The sequence below is a fragment of the Pygoscelis adeliae genome, unplaced genomic scaffold, assembly GCF_000699105.1.
Source record: "Pygoscelis adeliae isolate BGI_AS28 unplaced genomic scaffold, ASM69910v1 Scaffold141, whole genome shotgun sequence".
Lineage (NCBI taxonomy): Eukaryota > Metazoa > Chordata > Aves > Sphenisciformes > Spheniscidae > Pygoscelis > Pygoscelis adeliae.
The window spans coordinates 943660-958320 of NW_008824231.1; positions in this window are offsets into that span (position 1 = coordinate 943660).

Below are 14661 nucleotides of genomic sequence, written 5' to 3' on the forward strand. Positions count from 1 at the left end.
AGCAAAGGTTTCCCTGCTGAATTTCAAGCCATTTCCTAGCATCCAAGAAGCTGAAAGCACACTTCACAACTCTGATGTCCCTGTGACCTTGGTGGACTATAAAGACTTGGATGTCAGACTTTCAGCTGTGGAATGTAAAACTAAGCTGTTCAACAAATGATATCAGTCAGTGCCTCTGAACAGTGGCTCAAGAATAGGGACTTACCCTTTCCCTATATCAGAGTGGTAGAAAATATTGAGCTACTGCTTAAGAAATACCAGAGGACACTGGACCCAGGAGGGATACATGCATAATTCATGACACTGATCAACAATATTCATAGGGAACAGTAACTATTTACTTTTCCCACTTTTTTAGTAGACTTACATTTTATAAAAGGAAATTGCACAGTTACTCATCTTTATTCATAAATTCTAGGGCAGACAGTTTCTCGAACCCATCAGAAAAAATATACGTGCAAAGGTATGTTATGTATGTATTAGTTTCCAAGACCATGTCTATCCTGAACTATGGGGAATAACTGGGAGGGGGGAAACAAAGGGAGGAATCTGCCAGTTCACACAGGCATTTTGGACCTGTAAAACCCAGTGTCTGCCACCATGAATCAGGAGTAGATTTGTTTCTGCTTTCAGCTGTCAGGTTTGCAATACAAAAACCAAATCCATAACAGTGTCACTTAAAACAAGAAGAAAGTTTTAAATAAGCTGAACTAAATGACAGAGTGGCTATTCTCTGCCATATGTTAGTGCTAGCCATGGTCATCAGATGCCATTTGTTTTGTTTGGCAAGGTGGAGACATAGACCAGATTTAGGGTGATAGGTTATAGTAGGTTAGATCTGAAGTTCTACTGTTATTAACTGCTTTTCTGTCTGTCACTAGCTATAAAGGGTGAGCTGGTTACCCTACTTTGGCTCATTTCTGGGAAGTTTTCATGCAGATTGACTTTGCTCATTAGTTAAGCTGAAATACCTTCCCCTGCTGCAAGGGAAGACCATGCACACACACACAGAGTTACTGTGCAGCAGCTGATATAAATGTGGTCACTTGACCATGTGGGAGCAAATAACATGTTTAAACACAGGTATATAGTGCAATGCAGAGATTCTGGGATAGCTTACCTTACTTGCAGAAAGATTCGTCTTTCCTGTAGGTCCTGTGTCACGTTAACTGGTCTTGCATTGATGCTTTGGACAGCTGAAGGTGCCTGAGAAAGTACTAGACATCTAGATTTAGGTACCTGAATTGCTCCTTGTTTTTATTTTTGCATCAATTCCTTGCTTATAGTGGGAATAACAGCTGTGTCTCAAGGTCATGAAGTACTGAAATATCAGATTACTCAAGAAAATGCGTGTGCCTTAGATCATGTCGTGTATCTCTTAGAGAATCATCTCTGCTCTTTAGAAAAAATATCTCAAAAATACTTTGAAAAAAAGGACTGATGTTAAAGCTTCAATAATTCATCAAAATCCAGTTTAAATACATAATAAACCATATAACTAAACACCTAATCACCCAGCTCCTGATTCTTGTGACTCACTGTTTATTACCTTCTCAATAAATTAATTTGTGTGACTTACCAAGCTAAATGCTTAAGAATAAAAAGGTTAATTAAAGGTTGGAGTTATTGAATAGTTGACATATTGCCTTGATGTTATGAATAATCTGGAAGTAGTTCAATAGAGTTGCAGCCGCTTTTCCCAAGTCTGAACTTGACCTGCAGTCTTTCTTCCGGAAGCATTGTCACTTCTTTATGTCTAACAGGGCTTTGAGTAATTTCTTTTTTTTTTCTTTTTCCTCCCTTCTTAAGAATATGAATTATTAATAGCACAAAGAACACGTTCAGGGAAGAAAAAGCCAGAGCATATCACAGCTCCCCAAACCTATAAGATTTTGAAAAAAGGGAGAAAAAGAAGTTAAACATCCATACCTGAAGTTGGTCATTTGCATGCCAACAAAAGATAGTGAAGGAACTACAAAGAAGCTTTGAAATGAGAGGATTATTAGAACAAGAAGAATTTTGAATTAATCAGGAAAAGCTTGTATAAGCAAATCGAAGATGCCAGAGGGTTTGGAAACTCTTTTTCTGTAAATCACTTCCTATCACAGACACTCTTCATGAAAGAAGGATGGGGAGGTGAGCTTAGGGGGGCAGGTGGGGAGGAGGTAGTCCCATCTCTGACATGCTCTGAATTAATGCAGTTGTTAGGCAGGAGTTGAGCGTGTGGAAATAGGACTGTATGCCAAACTAAAGATTTTGCAACTACTGTGCTAATGACGAGGGGCAGATCCTCAGCAGGTTTTATTTGTCAAAAGTCTAACATAGGTAATGCAAATCACACCAACTGAGTATCTATCCCTCCATTTTGTGGTATTTCTCCTCCTCACCCAGCCTCATCTCCTTTCATTTCTATGGTAAACAGGATGAACTCTGCTGAGCCTCACAATTCTGCATCTCATTGATGACTCATTAAGATTTTATCATTCCAGTGACATGTTATTGAACCCAGTTTCCTTAGGGGGCTGGTTTGGTGATTACAGGAGTAACCAGTGACTGCTTAATCACCCGTTTCATTATATTCATATTAATAATAAATACCAGGAGGTAGACAGTTATAATTACATTGCTAGTTTAGGAAGACCTGAGCCCATAAAAGTTGGCAACACTGAAATACAAATTCAGTCGTAAATATCACACAAATAGATGTGACTTGGAAGGTGCAGAGAAGGGTAAGAGAGCATTAACATTGTTATTTTAAAGAGAGTTATTGTCTCAGCAATCGTGATGCTGTTTAATTAAGCACAAGAAAAATACTTCCTTGAGCATGAGCAGCTTCGAAGCGATGAGGCAGTAAGATATTCTCATGTCTGGTTGGGAAGCATTTTCCATGAGTGAAAAAGGCCCCAAGGAGCCCTCCATAGCAGCCTTGCTGTGATGCTCTTTGGAGCAAGAGGTCATAATTTTGTATGTTCATAAAGTCCATAATGTACGGCCCATGCCTCTGGGGTTGAACTCTTCCACCTTTGACCAGCAGGTACTTTGCAGCGCAGAGACTTTCAGCATTGTGTAAGTCTCACAACACAGCAGTTCCCCAAACATACTAGGGGTGCTGAGCAGACGGTCCCTTCTAACTCTAATGAACTGTGGCAATCACACTGAAGGTTTGATACAATATGATCCATTATAAAGTGGCAAAAATGTTGAGCTGGATATGTGCTGAACTGCAGACACAAACAGGAGAAGGTTTTTTTCTGGTTAAACATATATGCCCATTTTAAGATTAGATGAACTGCCATCCAGAGGTGCTTCCTTGTAACAGAAGCATAGGGTAACTATTTAAGTTTTGACACCTAAGTTAAAGCAGATATTGAGTGAGGGCTTGTGAGAGAAAATATTGGACCAGAGAGTCATGAATAGCAGTAGTATTCCTCCCAAAGCAAGGTAATACTTTCATGGCTGAGGATTTCTGAAAACTACAGGTTTCCAATCAAACCTGATTGTTCTGAAAATCCAGAATAATATCTGTCCATTCCTCATTTTGTTTACAGTGAGGCTGGGCTTTATTTTATTTTTAATAGATCAAGTTTTTGTTGCAGATTTATTTTAACATAACTGAAAATGTTTTCTGCACAGTGCAGCTAAAGTAGTTGTCAAAATAAAATGAAGGTGGAGGTGCATCCTGAATAGGACTGAGAAAAATCTAGCCTAAGTTCAGAAGGTGGATGCTCAGGCAGCTCATCACTCAACTTAATTCATTACTTAGAGCTGCACATATTTATGTATTACATTAAAAGTCAGACAGCTTGAATGAGCAGAAGCTGGAAATGTTAGTTCATGTTTCTTCAGGTAAGGGATTTAGTGCTCCCAACTGCTAGATTTTTTATAAAAGAGGAGGTTCATAATTGTGCCAAGCCTTGTAGACAATTAAATGTGGTTTGAGCAATCTGTGAGTTTGGCCTGTAAGGAAAATAATCAGAGTGTATCCTAATAGGGCTTAGGCTAACAATCACTATCAATAACTCAGTGCTCAGTTGTCTGAAGTGTCTCTGGGATTTCAGCACTGAATGTTTAGGTGCTAGGCTAGTTTGACATCTACAGGATTGAAGAAGGGGGCTAGCAATACCAGCAGTCCCTAAATGCTTAGATCTCTTGAGGCATCTTAGTACTTCAGCTCTCCTTGCCAAGCTGTCCCTCCATGTGTGTGCATCCAGGGGGAATCTGACTGTGTACAGCTTCTGGCAAGTAATGATGAATTCCCTATAAACTGAAGCATCACACCAGCCAGACATGGGGATGGTTTTGAGCAATCTCATTTATTTGTGCACACGTGCACAAATGCATACATGAAGAAAAGAACTGCCAGCTCATTGTCCACCAAAAAAGGTACAGGACAGTACAGGAAAACTGGGACACAAGGCTCCATCCTTATTGCAAAACAGCTGAAGGGTCTGGCACCACAATATATATTAAGGACATCAAGAAAAGAAACACAGCTATAATCCAGCCATTTAAAATTTACAATACATTTATAATAATAGATTCAAACTTTGCTAATATGCATTTTGATTGACTATACTTTCTCATCTCACTTCCATTGCTCCTTCAGGCTCCACATCCCTAATTAGGCAAATAGTTGGCCTTTACCACATGACATTACATTGAATTCACTATCTGAGTTACAATTAGATAAAGCACTCAGTTTTGATCCTCTATTCTTCTGAGTTACTGGAAAGAAGAGATAAAACCCCTATAGTCTTGGCCTCTGAAGCTTCCCACACAATCGCATATTGCCTTGCCACAGTGAAATATGTATAATTGGTTGGACTCTTCTCTAAAGATACAATTAGTACCTCAAATCCTGAGCTCTTTTATTGCAAACAGCAATAGAGATTCCAAAACCTCGCCTCACTGTTTTCCCCCTAGTTTCAGCAATGCTTTGGTTTGAACAGAAGGAAGTCTGAAAAATACCTGCTTATAAGAAGGCAAAGCAGAGAGGTAACATCAGCCTGGACAAGAAGAAAGTGCAGGGAATTTTGTAGTGCTCAGTTGAACTGTCTATTGAAGAGACACTGGGGGAGAGATTTCCAAGGGCAGAGACATGAAACAAAATGTACTTCAGAAACTGGTATTTTGGACAGGCAGAATAAAAGTAATCCTAATCTCAACAAAGGTTAAATCTTACCCATACACTCATCAGTCTTTTTTCTGGTAGCTTCTATCTTTTTTTGGTGCATATCTATTCTGGCTTCTAGTTCACCCATTGGCAGAAGGAGGGATTATCTTTCCATTATCTGTCTTCACTGCACCTGCCACAGAGAAACCCAAACTAAGCACAGTGATGATATAGTTAAAAAATACTACTAAAGATCTCTGAACTAGAGTATGCTATTTACTGTTAGTTTTTGCTCTGAGAGGATTAACTAAGGAATGTAAGTACTCTGCTACACCATTCAACTCTTAAAGAAGGTCATTTTGTAGGATGCTATTTCATATTAAAGCTCCTAAACAAGCATGCCATTACAGGAAAGCCTCAATTCAAGCAGTATTGTGCCATTTGCCATGTAACTGTGTACTCAGGTTGCTACATCTACTTGTATGCTATATGTTTAAATGACCTCCATAATGCCTAGAAAGTCCAGGCTGCTTGTCCATTACCAAACTGATCTTTGGGTGCTGAGTTACCAAAGGAGAACACAGAAATTCTTCAGTTCAGTGGGAGTCGCTCAGGCAAAATCCCACACACAGCTTTAGCAGATAAACCTCTTAGGGTAGAAATGACAGAGGGTTTGGTGATCAGATTTCAAGTTGTCATTATACAATTACTTCATGCTTCAAATATCTCTCCTCTCTTGCTTGCAGAAGCTGTAATCATTGCCTTTAAAGCAGTGCAGAACCAGAGGAGCTTTGCTGGTGAGTGGCAGTATCCTAAATGTACAACATTCCCCTGTTGTCAAATCCAAGTCTGCTCTTTCAGTGCCATGTATGCATTCATCCTTATTAAACAGGGCTTTCTATGCAGCTTAACAAGCTGTCCTTTTTTTTCCTGCAGTTTTGGCAGTATAGTAGGGAATGGAAGTAAAGTCCACAGAAATATTTCACTCCACATGTGGAATTAAACTACCTTTTGAGGTTGGTGCAGGATACACTGAGCATTTCAGAGCATTAACATTACAGTGTAGTAAGCTATCTGCTTCAAATCAAGGAGAAGTCCCAGGAAGAGTGGTAATTACCTCTCACCAAATTCCAAAGATGTTGGATACCTTTGGATATCCTTTGAAGCACCAGACTAAAGGGGGATCACTTGTGAATTTCATGTAGATAAATATTGATTTTGAACATTTTAGACTTTCAAATTGCTAAATTTTTCCATGATAGTGCAAACCTCAGCATTACATTTTGAGCCTGCTGACTCTCGGTTTGCTTAGTTATCTTAGAAAACATCTGTGGAGTCACCAGAAGTGGAAAAACCATTGGCAGAGAGTAAGGAAGGAAAAATCCACCAAGTATGTTCTGGCAGCATCAGTCTGACACTGTTGCTTCACTTAGTATGTCACTATTTCCTTGAAAGTGCTACCATGTGCTTCCCAGCTAGCATTCTGGATGTGAAATCTTCATGACAGCCCAGTGTATCTGAATATCATCACCTCTACCCTGCACCTTTGAAATGACAGCCCTTCCAGGTAGCTTTGCTTCATTAGCGTCAGCTAAAGATATTGCATTGGGTTCCACTGCAGTTTCATGTGTGATTTGACAGGTGATTAAGCCGATCTAATGGACAGCTGCTTCTGAAAACAGTTTCACTCCTACTGATTCCCTTGACTTATCGCTGCACCCATAAAAACCTTAACAGTTTTCTGCCAGTTTAGTTCTCTGAACAGGTAAGTTCAGAGAACTTATTAGACAAGTATCACTTGTGGTGCAGAATTGGTAGAACAGCCCTTTTGGCTGTTGAATAGCCTTTCCTTAGCTTAATCTGTGTCATTAAACATCACTCACAGAGGACAATAATTCTGCTGTACAGTGGCAACTGCAGTAAAGACTTCTTTTCTAGTTAAACTTCATTCTATCACTTCTCTGCAACCATGACCTATAGCCCCTCTTCCCTGACCTTTGCTTTCTTCCCTGTTGTCTGTACAAATCTTTCATCCATTTTCTTTACCACAGAGGAAATGCACACATCTACCTGTATCTCATTAATGATAGGGGGACAGGACTTAGCTGTCAGAGCTGGATCCTTCATTTTCAAATTTTCTTTACTTAAGTACTTTAACAAGAAAATTTCTGACTTTTGCTGACAAATATTTAGCTCTCCATTTAACACCATCATACTTGTTGTGAGAGATTTTTTCCTGTGTCAAAATTAGTGCAAGCCTGTCACCCGACACCAACTGCAGTCATCTGTTCCAAGTTTCCCCTGTAGTATTTAATTTTTATGACCTAAAAACAACAGAACAATTTGCAACTGTCTCTTTTGTGTCCAAGTGGAGACTGAAGAATTATATTAAGATATATGCTACTGATCAGTCATTGATATAAAGAATTCTAGGTTCACAGAAATAAGGTTAAATACACTAATATACAACTGAGAAGCTGTCAATTTTCCAGTGACTTTTCTAGACAATATGATATTCCCAGGCTCAGTACAACGATGGATTTAAAAGGAGCTAGACCAGAATAAATCTCTGATGTGAATCTCCTATGTCAAAACTTCCACAGAGTTTGATTTACTCTAGACTTTATCTTTTTTCAAGTCCCATTTTATTCAGATACAGTATATCTGCATTGGAGATTGGCATTGGGCCAATACTAAACAACAGAAAAATCCCCCCAAAAACCCAATAAAAATTGATTCCATCAGTTGTTAATCATTTGCCTTATTTTCTTTCAGTTGTGGATCTCAAAGGGTTTTGCAGATATGAATTCCTTCTTCTTTGTTTTGTACATTTGTATAGACTCTCATGACCTTTAATAAATTTTCTGAATATGACAACATGCCAGTGATGGGGTGGGGGTTGGAGTGTGAGCTATACACTCAACTTCAAGAAAAATTCAGACACAGCAGAGGTCTATGGTCACTCCTAGGGTCATGCCAGATCAGGGTACCCAAACCTATTGACCCCACAGTTAATGCTCAGTACAGACTTTCTCTAGGATTCTACTAAGAAATGAGGGTGTTTGGTGACCTTCTGTATAGCAGTTCAATTCATTTGTTGCAATTAATTGACTCAGATTACACAGTAGAGATTTGGAAAGGGCACCCTCACTTCATGCTTATGCTCTCTTCAGCCCTCCCTTCATGTATGATTTTAGCACCTACCTTTTAAAAACTGCATCTGTCACACCTTCAGAAGATAATCAGGAGAAAACCATATAAAAGAACACATCCCTGTCACTGCCTTTATCCTTACACAGCTATATAACATAGACCAAATGTGACTACTCTTTTGAGGTCTGGTTTGGATCTACCCGCTGGTTCAGAGGGAATGAGTAGACTAGAAAGTCACGAGGAATAAGAATTTGTGCAATAGTTTCAGAGAAGAAAAGAGAATGGCTACATTCATGTCTTCACTGTACTCCTTTCTGCAAGCATTATCTTGAACATTTACTGACTTCTGAATACCCAAGACAGGAGCTACATTTGCCAGGCTACACGAGCCTTCTTTGGGAAGAAAAACAGCCCTTGCAGTACCTTCTGAATTTTCAAGGAAATAAGTCAGTATAAAAAGCAGCTCAGGATGACAGAGTGGGAAAGATTATTTGGTATTTTAAATATATTTTACATACAGCAAAAGAGTTCTGCCTTGAAAAAGATACAAGTATAGTGATAGCCAGTTGCTACTGAAGTCTCCTGATCTCAGTGGGGTAGGAATTCACCCACATGCTTGGAGTCAAAGGGGCACATCAGCATCATACCGTCTTCATCCATCTTAAGTGTGTGTCTCTTTTGACCTAGCTGTCTAGGCTCTCTCAAATCAATGAGGGAGATATGCATCTCCAGAGGATGATTTGTCTAATCACAGGTGTTTATGAAAGGCTGGATAAATTACCTTCTCAAAGAGCCTGTCTCTTTCCATTCACTCTATGTAGTGAATGGAAATCTTCATATCTAGTTTGGATTAAATGGATGAATTAATTCAGATGAATACTACTGTGTAGAATTGAAAGCAGAATCCAACCCAGCTTCTTTTCTTCACTACCTATTAGTTTATAGTGTACGGTAAGACTGAGCTGCTTTTCCTATGTAACCAAAGGACTTTGAAACTGATTCAATGTCTCATCTTTGTTTTGGTTATTAATCAATCTCAAGATCTGTTTATTGCATTTTACAGCACAAAGCAAACAAAAATGATCCTTTAATTGATCCTTTAATGATGTGATATTTTATAAATTATAAAACGCAATAAAATCTATTTTATAATAAGAATTATTTTATATGAGCATTCTGAGTATCTCTAGATGGCAACAGACTTTTATTATTGCACAAATGGAAATCTGTTTTGCTTTTCAAACTTTGTTTACTACTATTGAAAATGAAGAAAGCAATTGCTGGATATGGGAGAAACAAGCTTGTGTAATTGTATTTTTAAATTGTAAAATACAGTGATTTTCTTACAAGCATGAGCAGTTTGGTAGAAGTAACAATTGTTTCAAAGCCTTTCTTGTCATATATTACTACCTTCACTGACTTTTGTTTGCTACTGGAAAGCAGAACATCGTAACAGCTTTTATTTCAGACCATGTTTCCAACATCTCAGTTGAAGGCCTTGCTTCTAGTCCTTGCACTGTTTTCTAGTTGACCTTTTGCAACCTCTGTATCATATCTTTAGTATACTGGAAATTTCATTTTGGAAGTTTCACTATCCTGACCTGAAACAATTTTCAATGTCTTCATCTGAAATTTCCCGTACATGCTCCAGATCTTTTGGCAATTCTATTTCTAAAATTTCTCATAAATGTAATTCATCAAGAAGCATCTTATCTCCAGGATGACTGTGTCAGTCCACAGAATATGCCTGCCAGTGCTAAGGCACAGCTGATCATCAGCATTATTTTTTTTCAGATCATTGAGAAAGAAAAAGAGAGGACAAGATACTAAAGATGAAGATATGACTAATTAGCTGATTAAATAAAGACAGTTCAGGGATACTCAACTACCTAGAGGTATTCATGGAAAGAACATGCTTTCTTCAGCCTCATACCTCAGGAGAGCAATGTCTGGATAATGCCATTGAGACCCATTCAAAAAGCTTTAAAGTAGGGACAAGAAAAGAAGTTTGAGAAAGGTGATATTTCCACACTTGATCTTAGGAAAAATAGACAAGTACAGCTGCTACTGTAATAGGTAAAGGAGCACCATAACTGAGACTAGATACCTGAAATGAAGCAAAGAAGTAGTACAAGTCAAGACTGTAGCCGAGATCCTGAAGTGGTTAGGAAAAGGATTATGTCAATTTTCAGCAGAGATTTGAAGTGATTTTTATACTGCTGCACAGAGCCTGTGAGACAAAAGGGAAGAACTTGAGCTACTATAGTCTTGGATTTTAATAAGGGCAGAGATCTCCCTCATGTTATTAAGAAGGTAAATACTACAGAAAGAGTATCGTTAAGAAGACTTTTTTTTTTGCCAGAAAAAGATCAGAAATTACTGCAATGACTGTTATTATTCCTGGAAATGATAGCCAACAGAGTTTTCCAGGAAATCACAAGAGAAATGCACAGAATACCATTGTTTAGACATAGTTTTGAAAGGAAATGAGGACATTATAATTGACTTCTTTTTTTTCCCCAGGTGATCATTATTTGGTTTCAGTAACATGTAAAAATAAACAAACAATGTCTGCAGTAGAGGACCTTGCTTTTGAAACTTGCTGAGCAATGAACTGGAAGAAGACTAGGTTCGTAGAAGCCAAAGACATCTGAATTTTTTTCATGTTCAAAGGGCTGTACTGTCAAGAACCTGTCCCTAACAAGCGCAGGAAATCTTGTTGGAATGGACTTCATTCCTAAATGGATGGCTAATCAATCAAGAAAGATGCTAGCAAATAAGTAAGGTGCTTACACAAAATGGAAAAAGAAAGGAGTGATCAATAAAGAAGGTTATGTCCTAGATATTAAGAAGTATAGAGGTGAAGAGAGAATTGTCAAAATGTGGGCTGTGCTCACCTTTGCAAGGCATATTAAAAGAAATAGCCAAGTACCATTCAACTAAATTGAAAGTTAGTCTGCTAATGAAATTTGCTCGTGACTCAATTTTATGGTGCATTGTTAATATATAGGGCAGTCAGAATGTCACATCAAAAGATGCAGGTGAACTCCAAGACTAGAAAAAGGAGGAAAACAAATTGTGTAGCGAGGAAGCTCATCGCACACTACTATCAACTGTGAGATTATCAGTTGGAAACAGCTGATGAAGAGGAGAAAGTAAATTTGTTAAATGATCGTAGGATGGCAATAAATCACTAAGGTTTTTCCTGTAGAGAAAAGAGATAATTCATACAATTCTGCAAGAAACTGAGATTTCTTCCAGTACCATCCCAATCATGTTCAGAAAATAATAATTCAAACTGAAAAAGAAGTAGAGGAGGCCTTCTAAAGTGGTCAATAAATGGGAGAAGAATGAAAGAGCTTTGTTTGCTCAAATCCATAAAACAAATCCTCAAAAGTTGATAAGATTTTTCCTTGAAAATGTTTCTGGAGAATGAACAGCAGGAGGAGGAAGAGCTACACAGTCTAAAGGACAAAACCAGTGTACAAATACATAGGTGTAACATGGATACAAGTAAATGTAGGCTTATAATTACAGAGGTTTATGTTCTGCAACAGCTTTTGAATGATAGTAGTAACGGAGACAAAAACATGGAGGAATTTTGAAGGACAGCTTGCTAGATGTATTAACCAGGCTGTCTGAGGCGGTTATCCTCAACAAGAGCAGACAGCACTGACTTAACGACTTAAGATCCTATTTCTGTTCCTGTGTTTCTAATCATTACATCATTGTGTCAGTTATGCTACTGTTTCTGGACCCTGGGTCTGTTTTTGGAATGTGAAGGTTTTAGTATACCAGCTGTCCCAAAGGTTGCTTATGCGCTTTTAAATATTTTAAACTGCACCCTTCTGCACCTAGGGAAAACAGAAACACTATTCGCTTTTAGAAGTGGATTTGCTAGTACCAAGACCATGCAAACTGTAGTATTCACTGTTATTTAAACATAAACTTGAGTGCCAGAATGAAAGGTATCTTAACAAAAATGAGAAGGAAATTTGGGATGCAAGTTAGAAATGAAATGGCTCATCAGCACTCCTCTTCTTTTGTGAGGATAAGTACCTTCCATAAACATAAGCAATTGCCTGAACACACCTGAGGGATTACTTTGAAGCACAGTATACAAAGAGTCTTTCATAAATAATAATAATAAAAGAATATATCCAAATTGTTGGATGTTCCCAGTGCTTTCAAAAAGTTACCAAATTGTTTTAACTTCTTAACGAGTGCATTTATTTTGTACCAGTATAATCACCAGCACTTAAGTTATTAGTGCTATTTTTGGCTACTGGGCTGATATAAAATGTTAGTAAATCTAACCCAAAGAGCTGTATTTTTATAGCTGTTAGGAACTATCAATCAGACATGCCAGCATAAGTCATTTCAGACAGCTCCACTCTGTGATCACACACAGAGCCATTTTGAATATTTTACTAATTCCTTTATCAAGTACTAAGTTCCCAGCAGTAAGAAACTGAGCAATTGTCTAGGCGTCTCTCTAGATGTCATTTTGTTTTCTATACCAAATAAATTATTGCTGTCTTTTGATTATAAATTCATGAAAGCTCAGAGGAAACAATTGTAATCTGTACTTTGGAGGCTAGCATGTTAACTGTGTATCTGATTTAGTAGAATTACATACAATATTGATTCTGGAGAATAAAGCATTTGCATAGAAAGAAGATATCACTATATTAAGTGACATCACTACATTTCTATTGTCCTTCAGTGATGTTTTGTTATTCAGGAAACCTACGGGCTGCCACAGAAACACATTGCACTGCCTATCCTTCACTATGAATCTATTTTATTTTCTGCCACAATTAATTCACTTCTCAGTAATAGCAAAACACTGCTATTCTTTTATTATTTAATAAATGCATTTCTTTGGTGCCAGTAAACCGGATTTCGAAGAGTGGCACTGGCTGCCGAAGGCTCGGAGAACAGTGCATTGTACGCTGTGCTGATATTTTCTTTGCTCAGTACTCCCAACAATGGCTATGGGAACCAAGGAGGTTCAGTGACAATACTTTGCTTTGGTATCTGTTATTGTTTATTGGCATAATTTGCCATTATCGTTTATTAGCAGAACTTCAGGGAAACCAACCCAGCAAAGCCACTTCGTGTTTCTCAAGGGCATGCAGAGCATGAGGGAGCATTCAGGTACAGGCAGTCACGCTTAGTCCATGCTCCAAGCAGGTGGCACCAGCCACTGCCGGTCCAGTGCTGAGCGGTTGTGCTACCATGGTGCTCGGGGGGGCTAAAGAGCCCTAATGAGAGGCCAGGGATAGTATGTCAGAGCACGAGTGAAACAGGTACATGATTTCCTGCATCTGACTGACTGCAGAACACGAGCAATAGAAACCGCGTTAAATTCTGACTCCTTTGCCTGTTTTGCAGGAAGGGCTGTAAGCTACCTTATATAACTGGGACTAACTTTCTAGTCCATCACACCAGTGTTATCAAAGTATAATGTTATTAAAATAGATGAAATTACCTTATATTAAAATGGGTGTCATGCACTGGAGAATCAGATCCACAGGAATGAAAGGTTTTCTTTGTATAAGGGACACGTTCTGAGGCATAACAGATTAGTAAATGCAATTGATGTACTTTCTTGTCACATATTATAATAGCTTCTTATTATTTGTGCTATTTTTAAACAAGCACAGAATTAGACTTGTAATTTTTTCCAATGAACTGAGAATCTCAGTGAGCAAGACATATTATAAGTCTCTAATCCTGTGCATTACAGCCTGGCATATGCCAGACACCATACAGAAATGTAGCAACAGCATATTATGGCTGTTTGGCATTGCTTTTTTTTTCATAAAATTATATTTTGTCCGATACAGATTTTTTTAAAAAAAATCTGTAGATCTCTACAGGCTATTAAAAGTGGCTAGAGTGAAAAACAAAGGACTTGTAAAGGTTTCCTTCTACCCACCATATGTTGTTAGAAAATTGCTTACATATACAGGTAGCACATATTAGAACTCTGCAAAACTGCCAAATATGCTTCAGGTAATCTTCCCACACACAAATAAAAAGTGCCAGATTTTGAAAAGGGGTAAATGCATCATACATGAATTTTTCATCTCATAAGCCAGTGTAGCCTGAGTAGCCTCTAGCAACTATTGTCCAAGAAAGAGAAAGAAAGCATGTGTTTTTGCAGCGTAAGGGCTATATGAACAGATGAGGGAACCACAGGGCAGAAGTGATGTGGGCCTTGGCCAAGCTACTGGAAAACACGTGTGCTGTAGATTAGACTAATAACTGTGTTCAAGCGACATCTTCAAAAACACCAAAATATGATGCTTTATTTAAAGCTGATAAGTTTTAAGGTCTTAGCTTACTAAGGCACTTGTGAGAATTAAACATTATGCTTGCTCGGAGAC